The sequence below is a fragment of the Callospermophilus lateralis genome, chromosome 18 (assembly GCF_048772815.1).
Source record: "Callospermophilus lateralis isolate mCalLat2 chromosome 18, mCalLat2.hap1, whole genome shotgun sequence".
NCBI classification, from domain to species: Eukaryota; Metazoa; Chordata; class Mammalia; order Rodentia; family Sciuridae; genus Callospermophilus; species Callospermophilus lateralis.
Window position 1 is genome coordinate 36757627 of NC_135322.1, and position 17368 is coordinate 36774994.

The 17368-nt window shown below is 40.1% G+C and overlaps 1 protein-coding gene across 2 annotated transcripts in view; it reads right to left on the reverse strand.

Annotated features, from left to right (window-relative positions):
• Window positions 1–17368, reverse strand: part of Tox3 (TOX high mobility group box family member 3) — a 103355-nt gene that overhangs the window by 30158 nt on the left and 55829 nt on the right. The window lies entirely within an intron of this gene.

The following is a 17368-nucleotide window of genomic DNA, read 5'->3' on the forward strand; positions in this document are numbered from 1 at the left end:
TGTTTCTCATCAAGACTAATAGTGAAGGGAGACAATTACAAACACCAGGCCAACCTATCACCACGGTGTTGTTTATCGAACTGGCACTTGTCAGAGGTTAGGAGAAGAGTTTCCAAGAGAATCACCTTGACACATTTTAAAGCATGTTGGGATTTTAGAGCTTACTTTTCAAGAACAGATGTCACAAGTGTGGGTAGGTTAAAATGTGAATTAAAGGGAAGAAAATTCAATTCCCAGGACTCAAATTCTATTTTCTAAGTGAATGAGGTGTGGCGCGAATATAAATAAATAAGACTAAAGAAAGAAATTTTAAATCTCCAGAATTTAAAGAAGCCATATCTATATCCATCAGAGCTGCTGAAAACAGTGATACCTAATCTCTCGATGTAACGTTAAATGCAAAGAGGTTTAAAAAATAAGCGGGATCCTATGAACACAGCAATTTTTTATTTTATTCCCTAACACAATAGCCCATTCATATCATCACAAATAAGACTGTATCAGCATTTCAGACTTAAGCTCTTTACTTCTAGGGACCTGTTATCAAAATGTAAAACTTGGGTTTTGGGCAGAAATGTATTTTCGGGTTCAAATGGTATAAATAGGCACATTTTGTTGCCTTAAACATTCTGTTATCAGTCTGGCAATATGGAAAGGTTCTGTGGGCATAATTATCTAGAGCTGTATTATTTTCATGTTTTTTTTTAAATGGTATAAGAATGGTCTATTTATAAAGCATATTATTTATGCATCAAATTATTTAATGCATTAAACAAAAAACAAAGGTTTGGTGTCCAAAGGGTGAGATGTATATAGCTATTCTTTCATCTAAATAAAGTTAATAATTTAAAGTAAAAGATGCAATTTCCCCCCAAGAGATAGAAGGATGGAAATGTTTTGAATAACCAATAAAAAAATAAAATAAAAAAAAAAAAAAGAAAAATGGATAGGTGGATAGAGAAATAGGTAGGTACATTGACAGATATACAGATACACAGATATAGAGATATAGAGAATAAACAGAACATAGATGCGAATATATAGATATGGAAGACCCACATAATCCTCCTCTTCATAAACTGATAGACACTTATTGGCGAAGGGGGGGGGGGGGCTCTCAGCCTGACTCTGAACCTACAGATAGGGGACTGACATGCTACACTTTATCATGTCAGGGATCCAAGAACTAAGCAGGATTTATAGGAAAAACTAATGGTTCCAAAGTGCTGTTACCATCCAGAGCAGCAAATTCTCCCCTGTAGAATGACACCTCAACACACACATACACACACACACACACACACACACACAAGTAACCATCGGGAAGGTTCTCCTCCAGCACTTGGATTCATTTGGGTAAATGTCTTTATAAGGATTTCTCAAAAATGTATTAGCTAGCCCTTAAAGAGGGCCTTTCTCTGGCTTCTCTGAATCAAACACATGTGCACGTGGGTGTACACACACACACACACACACACACACATTTTCCTCATTATTCCACTATGCCAAATACATGCAAAAAAAAAAAACAAAACAGTAAAGGTTTCTGTCTGAAGCTTTTGATGTATGAATGATGCCAGAATTAAAAGCTTAGGCCTGTAATCAAGTTTTGAGGGGAATATAGAAGAGAATTCGGTATATTGCATGTTCCAATCCTGCCCCCCCCAAAAAAAACCACCCGACAGCCCGTATCACAACTTTAACGTTATTTAAATGTAGGTTTTGTTGGGGAATTAGAAATCCATTTAAGGCAAACAGCTCATTATCAGAGAGTATTTTTTTTAAGATTAAACTCACTTATTATCTAATAGCACCTAAAACAACAAAGAAAAATAAAATGGCTATTAAACTAAGGGCCTAAACAATTCAAAAAACAAATTAAGCTTAGAATGAAATAAGAACTGGGTTAGAAATCCTCTTCTGAACAGTTAGTATGCGAATGTAATTACTGAAGAAACTACAGCTAATCAGCTGTGAATTGTATCCATTAATTAGTATTTGCCCTGGAGAAATGAGAAAAATCAGTAACAACCCTGGCACCGCCGTGCGCTGAGGAGCCCCACGCAGGCCACAGCGTTGAGTCAAGCAGGTGGCTCTACTGGTCCACGTAATTTGAAAAGCTCTCACCTGAAGTACTGAGCTGGCATTACAAAGCACTCCTTGCCTATCTCTTGTATCTGCAGAAGGCCTTAATTAATGGCTTTTAATTTGGAAACACCCGGTGATCAGGAGGGAACAGTTCTAAATCATTTCAAAGAGATGTAAAGGCTTCTACTCTATTTTGAGTGAGATGCCTCCTGGCCTAAAGACTTGCAGCCCACAGTGGTCACTCTCCTGCACAGATGGTTGGAACCCTGGTTCAGAGCAGGTAGGAGAGTCAGATAAAACACAAGGCAGCCAGTTAAATTGGACTTTCAAATATACAGCTTCCCCCCGCCAAAGGATAAGTATATCCCATGTACTATTTGGGATATACTTATACTTAAAAAAAATAAGTATTCTTTATCTGAGATCCAAATTTAACTGAGTGTTGCCTATTTTGATTTTCTAACCACCCACTGTGGTGGATAGACTAATTGGAATAAAAGGGCAAGTTCCATTTGATGAGCTTATTTCTTAATGCTAGCTTCATTCTATTTATTTCATTGCAAAACATGACCTCTGAATCCTGATTTACTTATTTGGTGTTAAGAACAGATCGGATTCTGAGAGAAAAAGTGCTGCTTTGGGGCAGATCACTAGTATAATGACCTCAGAACAATTAACTTTAAGTGAATTATGTACAATTAAATTTACTTTATTTTCTAGGGGACGGTGACAGCCATAAACGCATTATGCTACAAAACCCCTCCAGGTCCACAGGGAGGGGCTTCAGCTGGGTTCGACACTGTCACCCCCAGAATAAACAATGCCTGGCATATTAGAAGCACTCCCATATTTGTTGAGAAGAGGGAGGAAGGCTGGCTCCATTTAACCTTGAGTGCCTCGTCATCACCCCTTTTAACTGGGGTCATCTATCACTTACTTCTTAATAAGAACAACAATAATAATGACAATAAGAATAAATAGTTAGCCCAGGGAAGCCCTCTACATACATTATTTCATTTAATTTTCCAAAGTGGGACTAAATGTAATCTATTTTCCTAACAACCAGCAAGGTAAATATAATTATGATCCCTACTTCAAAGATCGATAGACAGAGGCTGCCCGAGGTCAAGCAACTAGCCCCAGATGATGGGGTCAAACATGGAAGTCTGACATCCCTCCTACCTCATGCTCTCTATCCCTTGTGTTCCAGTCGCCAATAAAAAAGTAAACATTTCACTTGGTGATCAATTCAGTTTTAATATTTTATTGCTATTATTTTACTCAAAGCTAGAATTCCCAGGGGGTATTTGAAGAGACCCATTCTAATGTTTCTTGAGAAAAGGGTTCCATAGTCCATCGAGTTTGGGAAAGGATGCTTGATGTGTCACAATGCCCCATGAGGCTCTAGGCTCTGAGAAGTCCCCTATTTACAGGACAGCTGTGTCTAGGCACTGTGCTGGACGCTGGAGACAGAGTAGTGAAAAAGATGCATATAGCTTTGCATATAGCTGACATTTTTAAGTGGGAGACAAAAAAATAAAATAAGATCTTTGGATCACCTCCTTTTATTTCTCCCACAAATACCCTCACCCTTTAGAAAACCTTGCTATCTTCTTCTTTCACTTTCCCTACATCCCTCTTTAAAAACAAAAACAAACTAATATCCTCATTTAATACCAAGGCAAAACTTACGCATTTTATAAATCAGTTAAATAAGAATTTCTAAGTGATCCATCTTGTATCTGTTTAGTTTGGGCTATTTCCAAATTTTTGAGGTAATAACCCCCTCTGCTGATGTTCCTTCAAAGATCTCCGGTTCAATCATGTAGGAATCTTTCAAGCAATTTCTTCAAGAGTCAGATTAAAATACTCCAAATAAGCTAAATGAACGTCCAGCGAAGCAGTTAATTACTCTGAAGGGCATACAAAAACAGTATCAAAAAAAAAAAAAAAAATCAGCCCGTTCCAAGTGTTTTATAACAAGCACATATACGGGGCAATGGTCACTGCAAGGCGGGGGCATTTGACATTTATGAGGAGCTCAGTAGTGATAGGTCCTTTTCCACTTTGCTAGGCTCTAATGGATGTGATCCCCAAAGATACAGTCCCTGAAGATATCATTATAAAGCAGAACTAAATTACTCTGCATGCCAAACTTCTGTATCTTAATAATCTTATAAAAGAACATCTTCATTGTACTTGGAGGTAGATTTGCTTTTGCTTCTTGATGAGTAATTATAGCTTCAGCAAATACAATTTATGAAGGACATCAATTAAAAAGGAGCATCCCCAGGATTTTTTAGAAATGTATTAGAGACCATGGCGTTCGTGGCCCGTCTGACCGTGTGAAGTGCCAAAGTAAATTAATGCAGATTGTTAAGTCCAGCTCATCCAGCAAAAGGCTTGGAAGGAAGTAGAAGAGCAGAAACAAAAACCCATCTGTAATCACAAGACGGATACTTCAGCTTCATGAGTCCACCCAACCTCATTTTCACTGAAATTATTTTGACACCCATGTGAAGAGTTGTGTAGACTTCTAATAAAGCAGCCTTAACGACAGAGCCTCAAACAGCTCAATGGCAAACTTAAGCCTTAAAAAAATAATAATAATCCTTTGAATTCTCTTTTCTATTTTCCCATCAGATTTGTTAGCAGACACCATCCAATTTGATGCCTCACTACGGACATCTGTCAAGTTGCTCACACAAATGAACTGTGCCATGACATATCAAGTGTGCCAGGCCCTGTCACATGGTGGGAAGGCGGCACTCTGAGGTCCACCTATTCCCAGAGGCTTTGCTCACTGCCCCCTGGAAAAGAACTGACCCAGGATAATCAAGTTGTGACCAGTTTGAGCAGCGGTCATTCGGTTCAAGATCTAAAGCCCAAAGGAGCAAAACAAGCCAAGATGGTTAAAGATAACAACACTGACGAACATCATGGGGATCTGGAGCACCATAGTAGGAACAGAGAAGGACCCAATAACAATAACCCTCTACACCAAAGGTTAGGCGTCCTACAATAGTCTGGAAAGAAAAACTGCAGTTATACCGTGAGGTATAACTACAGGGCAATCCGTGTGTACACCAACACATTTAGTTCCCAACTTAAGAAGATCTGCTATGCATTCCCTAGAAACTACACTTTTTTGAATTTTGATCTTTTCGCAGCTAGTGATATGCAGTGGGATGCTTCCCTGAGACACTGGGCAATGGCATTGCACCACAGCTCCCCATCAGCCCCGCGATCAAGAGGGGAACAACCAACAACCGATGCTCTGCGGTGCACTGTGTCGTCAGCACTTTTTTAGATACAGTTTTCTATTTTTTCATCTCATCATGCCTACAAAATGCCCACCTGTGTGTGTACACAACACATTCAACATATTATCGTAAAATAGGATTTGTATTAAACGTTTTGCTTAACTGCTGTAGGTTAGTGCATGTGTTCCCAGCACTTCTACAGTAAGCAAGGATCAGCCGTCATGTTCGGTAGGTTAGGTGTATTGAATTAGTTTCCAACTTATGACGTTCTCAACTTGTAGAATTTAAAATTGTGATATTTTCAATTTAGGATGGTTTCATGACCCCATCCATCGTTAAGTCAAGGAGCATCTGTAACTTACACACGTTTGCTGCTAATTATGTATATGCAATTATAGCTATATCTATACATGCAGAGAATTACACACATGCATAATTATACACACTTGCACACTTGCCATTCTACATGCTAAAACATCTGGTGGGTGACAGTCTCCTAAGCATAGGACTCACACACCCATCTGCCTATAGCACTTCCACTTGGATATCAACAGGAATCTTAAACATATGTCCAAAACGGAACCCCTCACCCTCTCCCCCAAGCCTGGCCATCCACAATCTTCCCCATCTCCCTTGAGGGGGAACGGACTCAGTTTCAATGACCGGGGACAAACCATTTTTGAATCCTAGTCTTTCTTTTCTTTCCCCCAACAAACTGTCAGAACTCTGCTGGCTCAGCCTTCCAATTATACCCAGAGCGGACTGCCTGTCTCTCCCTCCACTGGCCCTGCCCATACCTGAGCCAACCATTCCCTCCTGACCACTGCAGCAGCCTCTTATGGGTCCCTTTGGACTCCATCAAACTCCCCAGGCCCTCTGAAGAATCTAAGTCAGACGGTGCCATTCCTCTGCTCTGAACTTCCCACTGGCTTCCCACTGGCTCGGGGAAGATGCACACGTCCTTACAATGGCCGGTTTCTTCTCTGACCCCTTGGCTAGCGTTCTTCTCTGCTCACAATACTTTACCCTGCTGGCCTCCTTGCTGATCCTTCAATGCCCCAGGCATCTGCCCATCTCAGGGCCTTTGCACCAGAGATTTCTTCTCCCTGAATCATCCTTTCTCCAAATGTCCCCAAGGCTCACTCACCCTTTCCTTTGGAACCTTTTCTCAAATGTCACCTGCTTGCGACTACACTACCAAATTTCTGTGCTTCACCCCAGCACGTTCAGGCTTGTCCCTTACTCTATGTTTACCATTAACACTTTCAACATCACATAATATACAGTTACTGTCTTTCTCCCCTGGCCCCACTAGAATATAAGTTCAATTAGGAGGAAAATATTTTGTTGTTGTTTACATGATGCCCCAGTGCCAGTAAGAGCATTTGGTGAAAATCTCTACTGAATGAATGAACAAGTGAATTCCTGGGTGTGAAGTGCTGGTACTTGGTACTGCTTTCCGAATCCATCAGGACACAGCTGACGCTTGCAATTCAAGTGAAAGCAAGAAGCCCAGGGGCCACCACCACTGTTGTTCCCCAAGCCACATCTACAGGCAAAAAAAAAAAAAAAAAAAATTGGTCATAGGAAGACATATATTCTAATAAAAGAAATATTTTAAACTCTGGAGATTTCTAGTTAGGAAAAAGTTTTATTTTGGAAAATGCTCTTTGCAGTTAAATTGGGAAATAATGCATAATGTTCTATAGCACAGTAGGATAATGAGGGTTGACAACAATTTTATCTCAAAAATATCTAGTAGAAAGTACTTTGAATGTTTCTGATACAAGCAAGTCATATATATGCCAATTACCCTGATCCGATCATTCCACAGTATATACATGTATTGAAATGTGTCAATTACTCCATAAATACATATGGTTTCTATGCATCAAGTAAAAATAAAAATGTTAAAAGTAAATAAAATGCACTATTTTTTTTTTCTTTTTTTTTTGCACTAAGCTTTTGATAATAAAAGGATAGGAGTGGGCTTTTAGGGATGGACGATTCAGGTGGTTAAATACAAACTGCAATGAATAACACAGACTCTGGCCTGGAGGAAAAACCCCAGTGAAAAGGGAACCAATAGCTGATGTCTAAGGGGTGAGGATTCAAATACTAAATTTGGTATTTTCATAATAAAATAATCTAAATCACTGTTTCTTCACATGTTGTGCCAAGGACCAGAGAATAAACAGGTGCAAATAAAAATGCAAATTACAGCCAGGTGTGGTGGTGCATGCCTGTAATCCCAGCAGCTCAGGAGGCTGAGGCAGGAGGATGCAAGTTTAAAGCCAGCCTCAGCAACGTAGCCAGGCCCTAAGCAACTCAGCGAGACCCTATCTCTAAATAAAATATAGAGAGGGCTGGGGATCTGGCTCTGCGGTTAAGCCTCTCTGGGTCCAATCTTTGGCACCAAAAAAACAAACAAACAAATAAAAAAACACTGTAAGTTACACTGTAAGTCTCACCCTGAATTCACTATATCAGAATCTCAAGGCAGTGGAACCCTAATATCTACATTTTTAAAATAAGTTTCTCAGGAACTCTATACCCCACTAATATTTGAGAACTACTAGACCGAGTTTATTTTGGACTAACATAGTAGAAACTTCTTTTATAAAATAAACTTTTCTAAACAACTGAGGGTGATTTTGCAGAAATGCTGATGCAACACAAGCTGTTTCGTTTAAGGTGGCAGAGGCTTAGCTGAAGTATTTACCATCTCTCTTTTCACCTTCCTGCTCTCAGGAAAATGCAATAATTTTCGAGGTGACCCCCCCCCTTTCTTGCCCTCATCACTGGAGGAAGGCCAGGAACATCCAAAATTGGATCAAGTAGAGAATGCAAGTTCCACTGTTAGATTTTTAACAAGTTCTGTGGACCCACACAAGTAGTGACAATGCCTAAACATATGGACCCAACTCAAACACGGGGCCTTTGGATTTTCATGATCTGGACACATTTGAGTCTGTGAATCACATAACCATCTGGATGAGTTAAAAGTGGCAAGAAAAAAAAAAAAAAAAAAAAAAAAACACCCTCTCAAACTCAACTACACTTATAAAAATGTAAGTAGAGGAGAGGATACTAAATTTGCAGAATCAAGGGGGGTGGTTTGTTGGTGGTGTTTTAAATAGCCAAAAAAGAGCAATCTTTGGGACTGGCCAATGAATCCTTACCAATATAAACACACACCAACAATAAAAGCCAATGGTAACACCTCTGCTGTTAAATTTGGCTTATCTCCTCTACTTCCTCCTAAAAAGCCTTTCTTTCAAGACAGTACCTAGTAGATGCTAATCAGTTGGATATATTTGGGGGAATGTATCTATCTACTTCTTTGTAGATGCAGAGAAGTAGAAGATGTGATTGTTGCTTCGAAGGGATGTCAACCTGGTTGTGGTGACAGGATAAAAGAAAGGATCAGTGTAAGAACCAACTGGTGACAAACAGTCTTCAAATTTAGGAGAAGGAATCAAAAAGAAATGGCCTCCAGAGGAACAAGCCCAAGCCTGGAGGAGGGACAGTCCCAGGAAAAGAGCATAGGGTGAGCAAAGCTGACCACAGAAGCATGAACAGGATCTGCTCACGGCACAAAGCAGAGAGCCATGTTGACCACAGGAACAGTGGAAGTGGGCTGGGAGAGATGGTACGAAGCCAGCCTCTGGTGGGCCTTGAAAACCAACCTTACTATTTTGAAATGTATCCCACAGAAAGGTGTATTAAGGTCTTTGTTGGAGGGAGGAGGCAAAGAGATACATAAAATCCAAACATGAGTACATCAATAGTCTGAGGAGGACAAAATTCATATTGAGAAGGACTAGGAGCAACAAAACCAGTTAACCCTCCGAGGCTGGTATGAGGTTGCAGGTGTCTACACTGGGCAGAAAGGACAGTAGGATGAATGGAATACAGGGAGCACTTCACCACACCTCAGATGCTGGCTTGAATTTCAAACCTAGTTGTGGGATGGCCGGCATACTGCCTAACTTGTCTTAAAGGCAAGTTCGAGATCCCAGGTGAGCTACCTGCCAGCTGTGTAATCATGCACAAGTTATTTAGCCTCAGTGCACATCAATTCCTCTACCTATAAGACAAGAGATAAGAACAGTATTTGCCTCATACAGAAACCCTGAGGATGAAATGAGCTCTTGCAAATAAAGCCATCTTTTCTATCTGTATTAATAGTCAAGGTGATGTTCCAATGAGCTTTGCAGAAACCAATGCACATCTGTTTTCCAAACTGCTATAGCTTATGTGATCATGCAGGAGAGTTTTACTACTTAAAGACCTTAAGTGGCCTCCAATGACATTAAGGGAAAATGCAAATCCCTTTCCATGGGCAGTAAGTCCCTACATAATCAGGCCACTGGCTCCCCCAAACCCCCTCCTAAGAGGGCTGCTCTGGCTCACCAGGCTCTAGGCACATGGCTCTGGCTACCCCTCAGTCCCTTCTCTGGGTCACCACACCAGCTATTCTTGCCTGGACCCCTCGACCCTCTATCTTTACTGCATAGGGTCCTGTTCAATGTCTGCTCCTCAGAGAGGCCTCCCCAGATCAGCTTAACAGAAACACAAACACCCACCCCCATCCCCAGTCTCTTTCCCATTCCCCAGCCCTACCTCTCACTGGAGATATAAAATCCTTTACAAGTTGCTGGTTTCACCACATTTATCCATCTGTCTGTTTACTCTCTCTCCCTCCCCACCCCACTAGAATGTTGAGTCCCTGATGACAAGGGATTCCTCTGGTTCAGTGCTGCTTCCCCTGGTCTTAGAGAGTGGGGCCAATCTGCTGAATGCATGAGTGAATGAGTGAGCCAGAAAGATCCAAGTTCAAATCCCAACTCCATCACTTCCAGCTGCGTGTCATCAGGTAAGCTGTGTCCTGCTACCTCTCTGAACCTGTTTCCTCATTTCTAAATCAGAAATGCTTTGTGGGAACGGATTGTGTAAGAAGTAAGGCACTATTAAACCTCCAGCCAAGGGTCTCATACAGGAGAGGCAAATGATAAATGTCAGAAAGTTGAGGGCAAGAAGCCAGGGAAGAAAAGAATTCAACAATCTGGAAAAAATAATGGGTTACTGGAACATCTCAGGTAATAGTTATCACGAGTTCTCTATATAAAAGACACAGTGGGGCCAGGCACAGTGGCTCACAACTGTAATCCAGTGACTCAGGAGGCTGAGACAGGAGGATCATGTTCAAGGCCAGCCTCAGCAAGTGAAGTGCTAAGCCACTCTGTGAGATGCTGTCCCTAAAAAAATTCAAAACAGGGCTGCGGATATGTCTCAATGGTTGACTGACCCTGAATTCAATCTTCGGTACTGCTCCCCCCACCAAAAAAAAAAAAAAAAAAGAGAGAGAGACAGTGGTAGATAGATACAGGATTAAAAATGTGAATGGATCCATTTTCTACTGAAGAAGAACTCTAATGGAAGAAAACAGATATGACAAGTGCTAGACTAGGGACATGCAAGGTACTCTCCCAGTAAAGTCAGCAGGTTTCAAATTAGAGGAATTAATTTGAGTGGAGTCTGAAAGGATGTGTAGAAGTTTGCCTTTGAGAGACAAGAGCCCTTTGAGAGAGAAAACTACTTAGGCAAAAGTCCACTGTCATAAAAATAGGCCTGGCAGACCAAAAAATGGACATGCACACATTTTCAGCAGAGCACAAACATTATTCCTATGGGGGCCCCTAAAGATAGACTACATGTTGAGGAGGTTTAGCTTGAACATGCATGTGGATGAAAGGAAACGTGTCCACGTTTAGAGGTGGGGAAAGACTGAACCCAAAGAAGGAAGAGCAGCCCGCAACAGCAGAAGACAAGATTCAGAGTAGTATTTCCAGAAGATGAAAGTGCTGCCTCTTCTGTGTATCTTCGATAGTATTTTGGCAAATTAGTGGATATCTCTCAAAGATGACAACATCTTACAAAAGAAATGTGCTCAGCCTGCTTTGAGTTTTGTGAGAACCATTGAAATGACAGCTAAAAGTGGCCATTAGTCTAGCTGGAATAGGGGGCTACTTTCTTTGATGCTGCTAGAAGAACCAGAAAGACCCCTTCTCTGTGGCGCCAAAGAGCTGACATTTACATGCAAATTTCTATTACCAACAGAACATCCCTTGGATTTAGAAAGGGCTGTGACCTATGATATAAATCTGCTGGCAGGAATAACAACTTAGCTCTCATCTGCCATGGGCATTTTAATATGAATCAGTTTATAATAAGTAGTTCCACTAATGCACTCAGTAGGAACCATTTTCAAGGATGCTCAGAAAACAGCTCCTTGGAAAAGCCTTCCACGGTACCACCTTCTCCATTCCTGGCTGGATGTGATTCTCCTCCTCCAAGCTCCAAGGCAACCTGTGTATCACTGTGTCAAAATGATCTATTTCAGTGTCTGTCTCCCTACTGGACTCCTAGAGGGCCAGAGGCTGGGCCTCACTGGCCACTGGAGCCCCGGGATCTGGCACAGTAAGTACCTAACTGATGATGGTGGATCTCAGGATCAACCCCAGGGTTACCTGCGATTGGCAGCTTCAGTGTGGTTAAATAAAGCCATTTATTATTTTCACCTTTCCTTAAATTATGCATTTGACTTAGTCCCCATCAAAGTCAGAGGAACCATTCCTATTTTGGTTTGCCAAAGGACTGCCAGAACCTTAAACAAAATAGAAATGAAAAAGTCACAGAAGATAAAATCTGAGTTATTTTCCTTGTACTGCCAGACTTTGTAGTTCTTGCTGCAATCAAATGATTAAGGACCTAAGAGACTTTTGCCGAAAACAAACTAAGGTCTCTAATGACATATTTATACCGAATACTCTTAGTAAGTCTCCCAGGTATTACTTGCACAATATGAAATTTCAGATACAAAAAGAAACCACAAATTAAGTAAAAATGTTCCACAGTATTTTTAAATAAAACCTTTTAACTAATTAGAAAATTTCTTTAGTACAGCCAGTCACCAAACTCCGCTAACCAATGGTAAAATTAAATGTTCTCCAATTTCAATCAGTCAGTCCCTTTAATTATGATTAGTATGAATTCCATCAAAACATCAATGACTTCTATACTGTCTGCCATTCTTTGATCTCTACAATGTAAGAGGTAATGTTCTTACATAATGTGATTATGGTTAATCACATTCAGGTACTTAATGCAAATATGATAACAGAGATCAAGGTAAACCATAGATACACAGATACAAATGTACAGGTATATAGATGAGTGATCCTCAACTGGGACAATTATGTTCCTCAGAGGAGGTCTGATTATGTAAAGAGAGTTTTTTTAATCATGATTTGAGGGTGAATTTTGTATCCAGCAGGCAAAGGCACAGGGAAGCCCCCACTCCACACATCAAAGAATTACCCTGTCCAAATTACCCTGTCTCAAGTCTGAGACCTTGAGATCAATCCATATATTAATCATAAATACAAGATTAAATTTAAAGAATTTTAAAATAAATATTATAGAATTACTGCTTCTACACTATGCACACACAGTGTTCCTTCTTCCATTGGGTACCATACTGACTTAAATAGATCTACTTATAAGATTATTGGCTGCAATCAAGGTTTATCTTTGAATGTGTTAAATACATATCAACAAGTTGGTTGTCCTCTGTGAAGCTTTCCATGTATAAAAATACCCACTTGCTTTTTTTTTTCCTGCTGAGACTAAGTCAAGAAATAGAAAGTTTTTAACATGTTCTTCTAAAGCTAACATTAAAAAAAGAAATCAATAAGTCTATAAATTCTTCCTGAAGTATTATAAGTGACTCAGTGTGTTTATTTCCAGTCTTAATCATATTTGATAAACCAAAGATCCTTAAGCCTACTTCACTCAAAAGTCATCAATTAAAAGTTAATAAGCATATATAATACAGAATGATATATAATCATTTAAACCAATCAGGATTACAGATGAGGCCTACTAATGTCTATTAATTCACATCTATCATTCTTAAGAGCAAGTCTCAGACACTTGATAAAAAATTACAAGAATCCAGGGGCACCACAGGTCCTGGTCTGGCTACCGAAGCACAGGGCTAGCATTTTAGAACAGGGACAAGACACTGCCAACACATCTTGATTACATACATTTTCCTATGATTTTATCATTACTTGAATTCTACAGGGACAGCTTTTTACCAATCAGACCAGTTGGCCCATCGTATATAGCTTTCCTTCGTTCTCCGTATTTGACCAGTGGTGTTTGTTTATCTAAAATCTCTCACTCTTTGGAAAAGGCTCACGTGAGGCTTTGAATTCACTTCTGATGAGGTCCCAGGAAGGAGGGAGGGAGGGGAATCACACTCCTCACCACCATCTATTCCAAAATCTGTTACTTAAGATTTTTGTATCTTATATTTATTTTCAAAGCAGGGTTTCTTTTCCTAAACCTATATTTTAATTAGTTTGAATATGAGGCTAATGATTTCTTAAACATAACCAGAAAATAAAATCCCTTCAAAGCAGAGGTGGCTGGCTTTCATCTGGAAGACAAATAATGGAATTCAGTCAAGATGTCAATGTTAATCTGGTGTACAGCTCAAATTTATTTTAGCATTTTACATAAATAACCATGAATGTAAGTCTTCCTAAAGAAGGGAGGCATTTGATTCTTGGGATCCCAGTCGTTGTATACTAATACATTCAAGATTACCTCAACATTTCCTTACATGAATTTAAAAAGATGTGATTATACAGCGATTTGTAAGCAGCTCTTCTTAAATCATATATCAAATTTTACTCACTTCAGCAAAAAAAACAAATTCTATTCCAGAACAGTGACTCAACTGGATTTAGGCAAATTACAGCGAGTTTTTCAATGCAAAAGTGACAAGTGATGGAAAGGGAGGTAAAACAAAAGTAAAGATCTTAAAACCATCTCAGCGAGGTGGTATTTTCAGCTCAAAATTGTAAGAATACCATCTGAAAAGTTATTAATGTTCTTTACATGCCACGGTTACAATAGAAATGTCTAGAAAAAAAAAAGAAAAAAAATGGAAACACCTTGACCCTTAAGTAAAATGTGAACACCTTATATACAGTGACTCCTATGCAAAATACACATATTACCAACATAGACTGAGTCCATTTATTCCTAACAAAAAGAATTCTTTTTCTCATTGCTACTGGTAGAAGAATCTATATGGCACATAGGAAAAATTACTGCACATTCCACAGTGCTGGTTAATAACTGAGGGGGGAAAGTAGAATCCATCTATAAAGCCGACCTACAAATTTCTTTAGCCATAATAAAAATAAGCAAGAGCATGATTTTTTTTAAGAACCCCAGCTGCCTTCATATCAAGATTAATATTGAAAATAAACCCCATATAATAAGGCCCCTGGGATTAGTAGCAGATTCCATGAGGGACGTCCATCTGGCACTAGCCATAAGTTGCTCCTTTCTCCACTCCATATCAAAAATATGCTCTTGCTGACAAACCACACCTTCCGATGGTGTTTTACTTTCATGTTTTAATGACTTTAATAAGATTACCAAGAGGTGAAGCAGAATATCCTAATGTACAACTTAAATAAAATTTTTAAACAACCAACCATCACCAAATAGATACCTGTAAAAGGGAATCTTTCAACATAAAAGGCCAGAATTCTCCATGGGAAAACCAAAACTCCAGTGTTAACAGGACAGAAGTTGTGTTACAGTAAGTCAGAGTTCCCAACTCTTGCAATGACTAGGAGAGAAGAGCCGAGGGCTGAGGTGACCTCTTTCCAGCACTGTACAATTTTCATCTCCCCTCGTGTGTTTTTGGATTTCAAAAGCAGAAATAAAACCCTCATGGGCCTACCTGTCCACCATAAGGCAAACTGTTAAAGTCATTCCTCCACAGTTTTTAGCACAAGAAAAGCAACTTCACAAAGAGATGAGATTCAATTCCCCAGGGGTAGAACCTGAAGTCACTGTGGTCTGTGGTCATCTGGAACTATGAAAGTATTGCTTTGTGACAAATATTGACCCAGGAACCCTCATGCTGGCCTTGAGAAAACCGGTGCAAGGTCCAGGTAACAACGAGGCATTTTACAAAACAGCAGCAGTTACTGAAGCAGAAAACATTTTTGACAACCAAACAAAATGTAGTATATTTTCAGTGGGACCTAAAGTTTACCAAACCTTGTGGACGCCAATACTGTAGAGAATTTCTTTAACAAGGTCTTTCCTAGAGTTTTCTTGGATTAAAGATGAACATTCTAGAAAGGCTATATGTCTTCTCTATGTCAATTTTATTTTAAAAGATTGAAGTGGTTTGAATGACACAGGAAAACGAAAACCACAGCTCAAAACCAGGTATCGTGACAGGATTTTTTTTTTCTTCTTTTGCTTTTCTATGCTTTCTAAAATTAGCACCTACCAGTTCTTTCATCAGAAAAACATATATTCCCAACGGAACCGCTCAAGAAGAATTTCCTCAATGTCTGTCAGCATAAGCACATAAGTAAATACAAATCCTGAAAGTAACTAAGAGCAATAATCAGATTTTACTGCCCCTGAGATATATTCTGGTTACCACCAGGTATTAAGAAGTTTGCTGAAGTCGTAAGAATAGACATGAACCTTGATGGGGCATCTAGCTCAGTGCAGGAAAAGAAGACAGTGATGAAATCATAGTGAAAATGAGTGACTGTGGAACTCGACCTGTGGTGGAGAGGAACAGAGTGGGCACCAGCAGACCAGTTAGAAAAAGGTACCCAAGACAGATGAGAGACGAGCCCAGAATGAGCTGAGACAGAATCAGGCAGAAAAGGAATGAAGAGGGTGGAGCTTAGAAGTGGGTGGGGAAATGCCAGGGATTTCCATAGGAGCAATCCCCCTGGACTTGATGAGGCTTGAGAGGGAGGGAGAGAAGGGAATGTGGAGGAAGACGTGGAGGAATAGGACTGGCATAACTAGATAACGCCACCCATCGCAACAGGGGACTCGGAGCAGAATCAGCCTCTGGGGATGGCTGAATCATGGGTACACTTTAAATGTGTTAGGACTGAGGTGCCAAGAGATGGGAAATGTGGAACAGGGAGGCTTTTGTGTGTGAGACTCTTTGGGAGAACCATGGGGACAGGTGTTCAGTGAAGCCATGGATGTGAATAAGATCAGGAATTGAGGACTTCCGCAAAAAGCCTTGGGAAGAACTTCTAGAAACTCCAGTATTCAATGACAAGGATATTGATCCAGCGAAAGAGCTTGGGAGAGTGACCAGAGATATAGAAGGGAAGCCTAGAAAGGGGGTGGGGTCCGACATCAAAAGAAGACTTCAGTAAGGAGAGTGAGCAATTGTATACACCTGCTGGATTTAATGACACCAAAGATACTTGGCCATGTACCAAGAGCACCAAGCAGAAATACAAGAGTGGGGACAGTAGGCTCTGCCCTCAGGGAATTGTGAAGACAAGACAGACACACATCACCTACACGGAATCCTATCCAAAAGGAAGGCCAATCAATATTCAACTCTAGTGAGAAAACAAGAGCTTTTTCAAAGAAGGAAAAGTTTTGTATGCAAAGAAAATATGGTGAACAACCATCATGTGATCTTGACTTTTTATGAGGAGAAGAAGAATATACCACTATACCCTTAGCATGTAAATTATCCCTCAGCAGATAAACAGAGTCCAAAAATGTCTATAAAGGAAAATCTCTTAGAATAAATGGACAACATCAGTTTGCTTATAATAAAGCAGAAGATGCCTCTTTGGAGATTACCAATGAGAGAGGACAGCAGCCATGCATTCTAGAAACCTTGGTTGGGCCAATCACAGAGCACCTCCCAGCCTGCTGCTCTAACCCCCATCCCTCTCCATCAGGAGCCCCCAAAGCAGGTGAGTCACAGGTGACAAAAAATGAAAAAGAAAAAACAACAGGTATCCACTTGGTCATGAATGGTGGCAACAGGAAGAAAGGTAGGCTCCTCCAATACCTTGCTCTACTTGGGAATGTTCTACTTCATAAGGTAACTGGGACGGCTTCAGCTCAAGACTTCG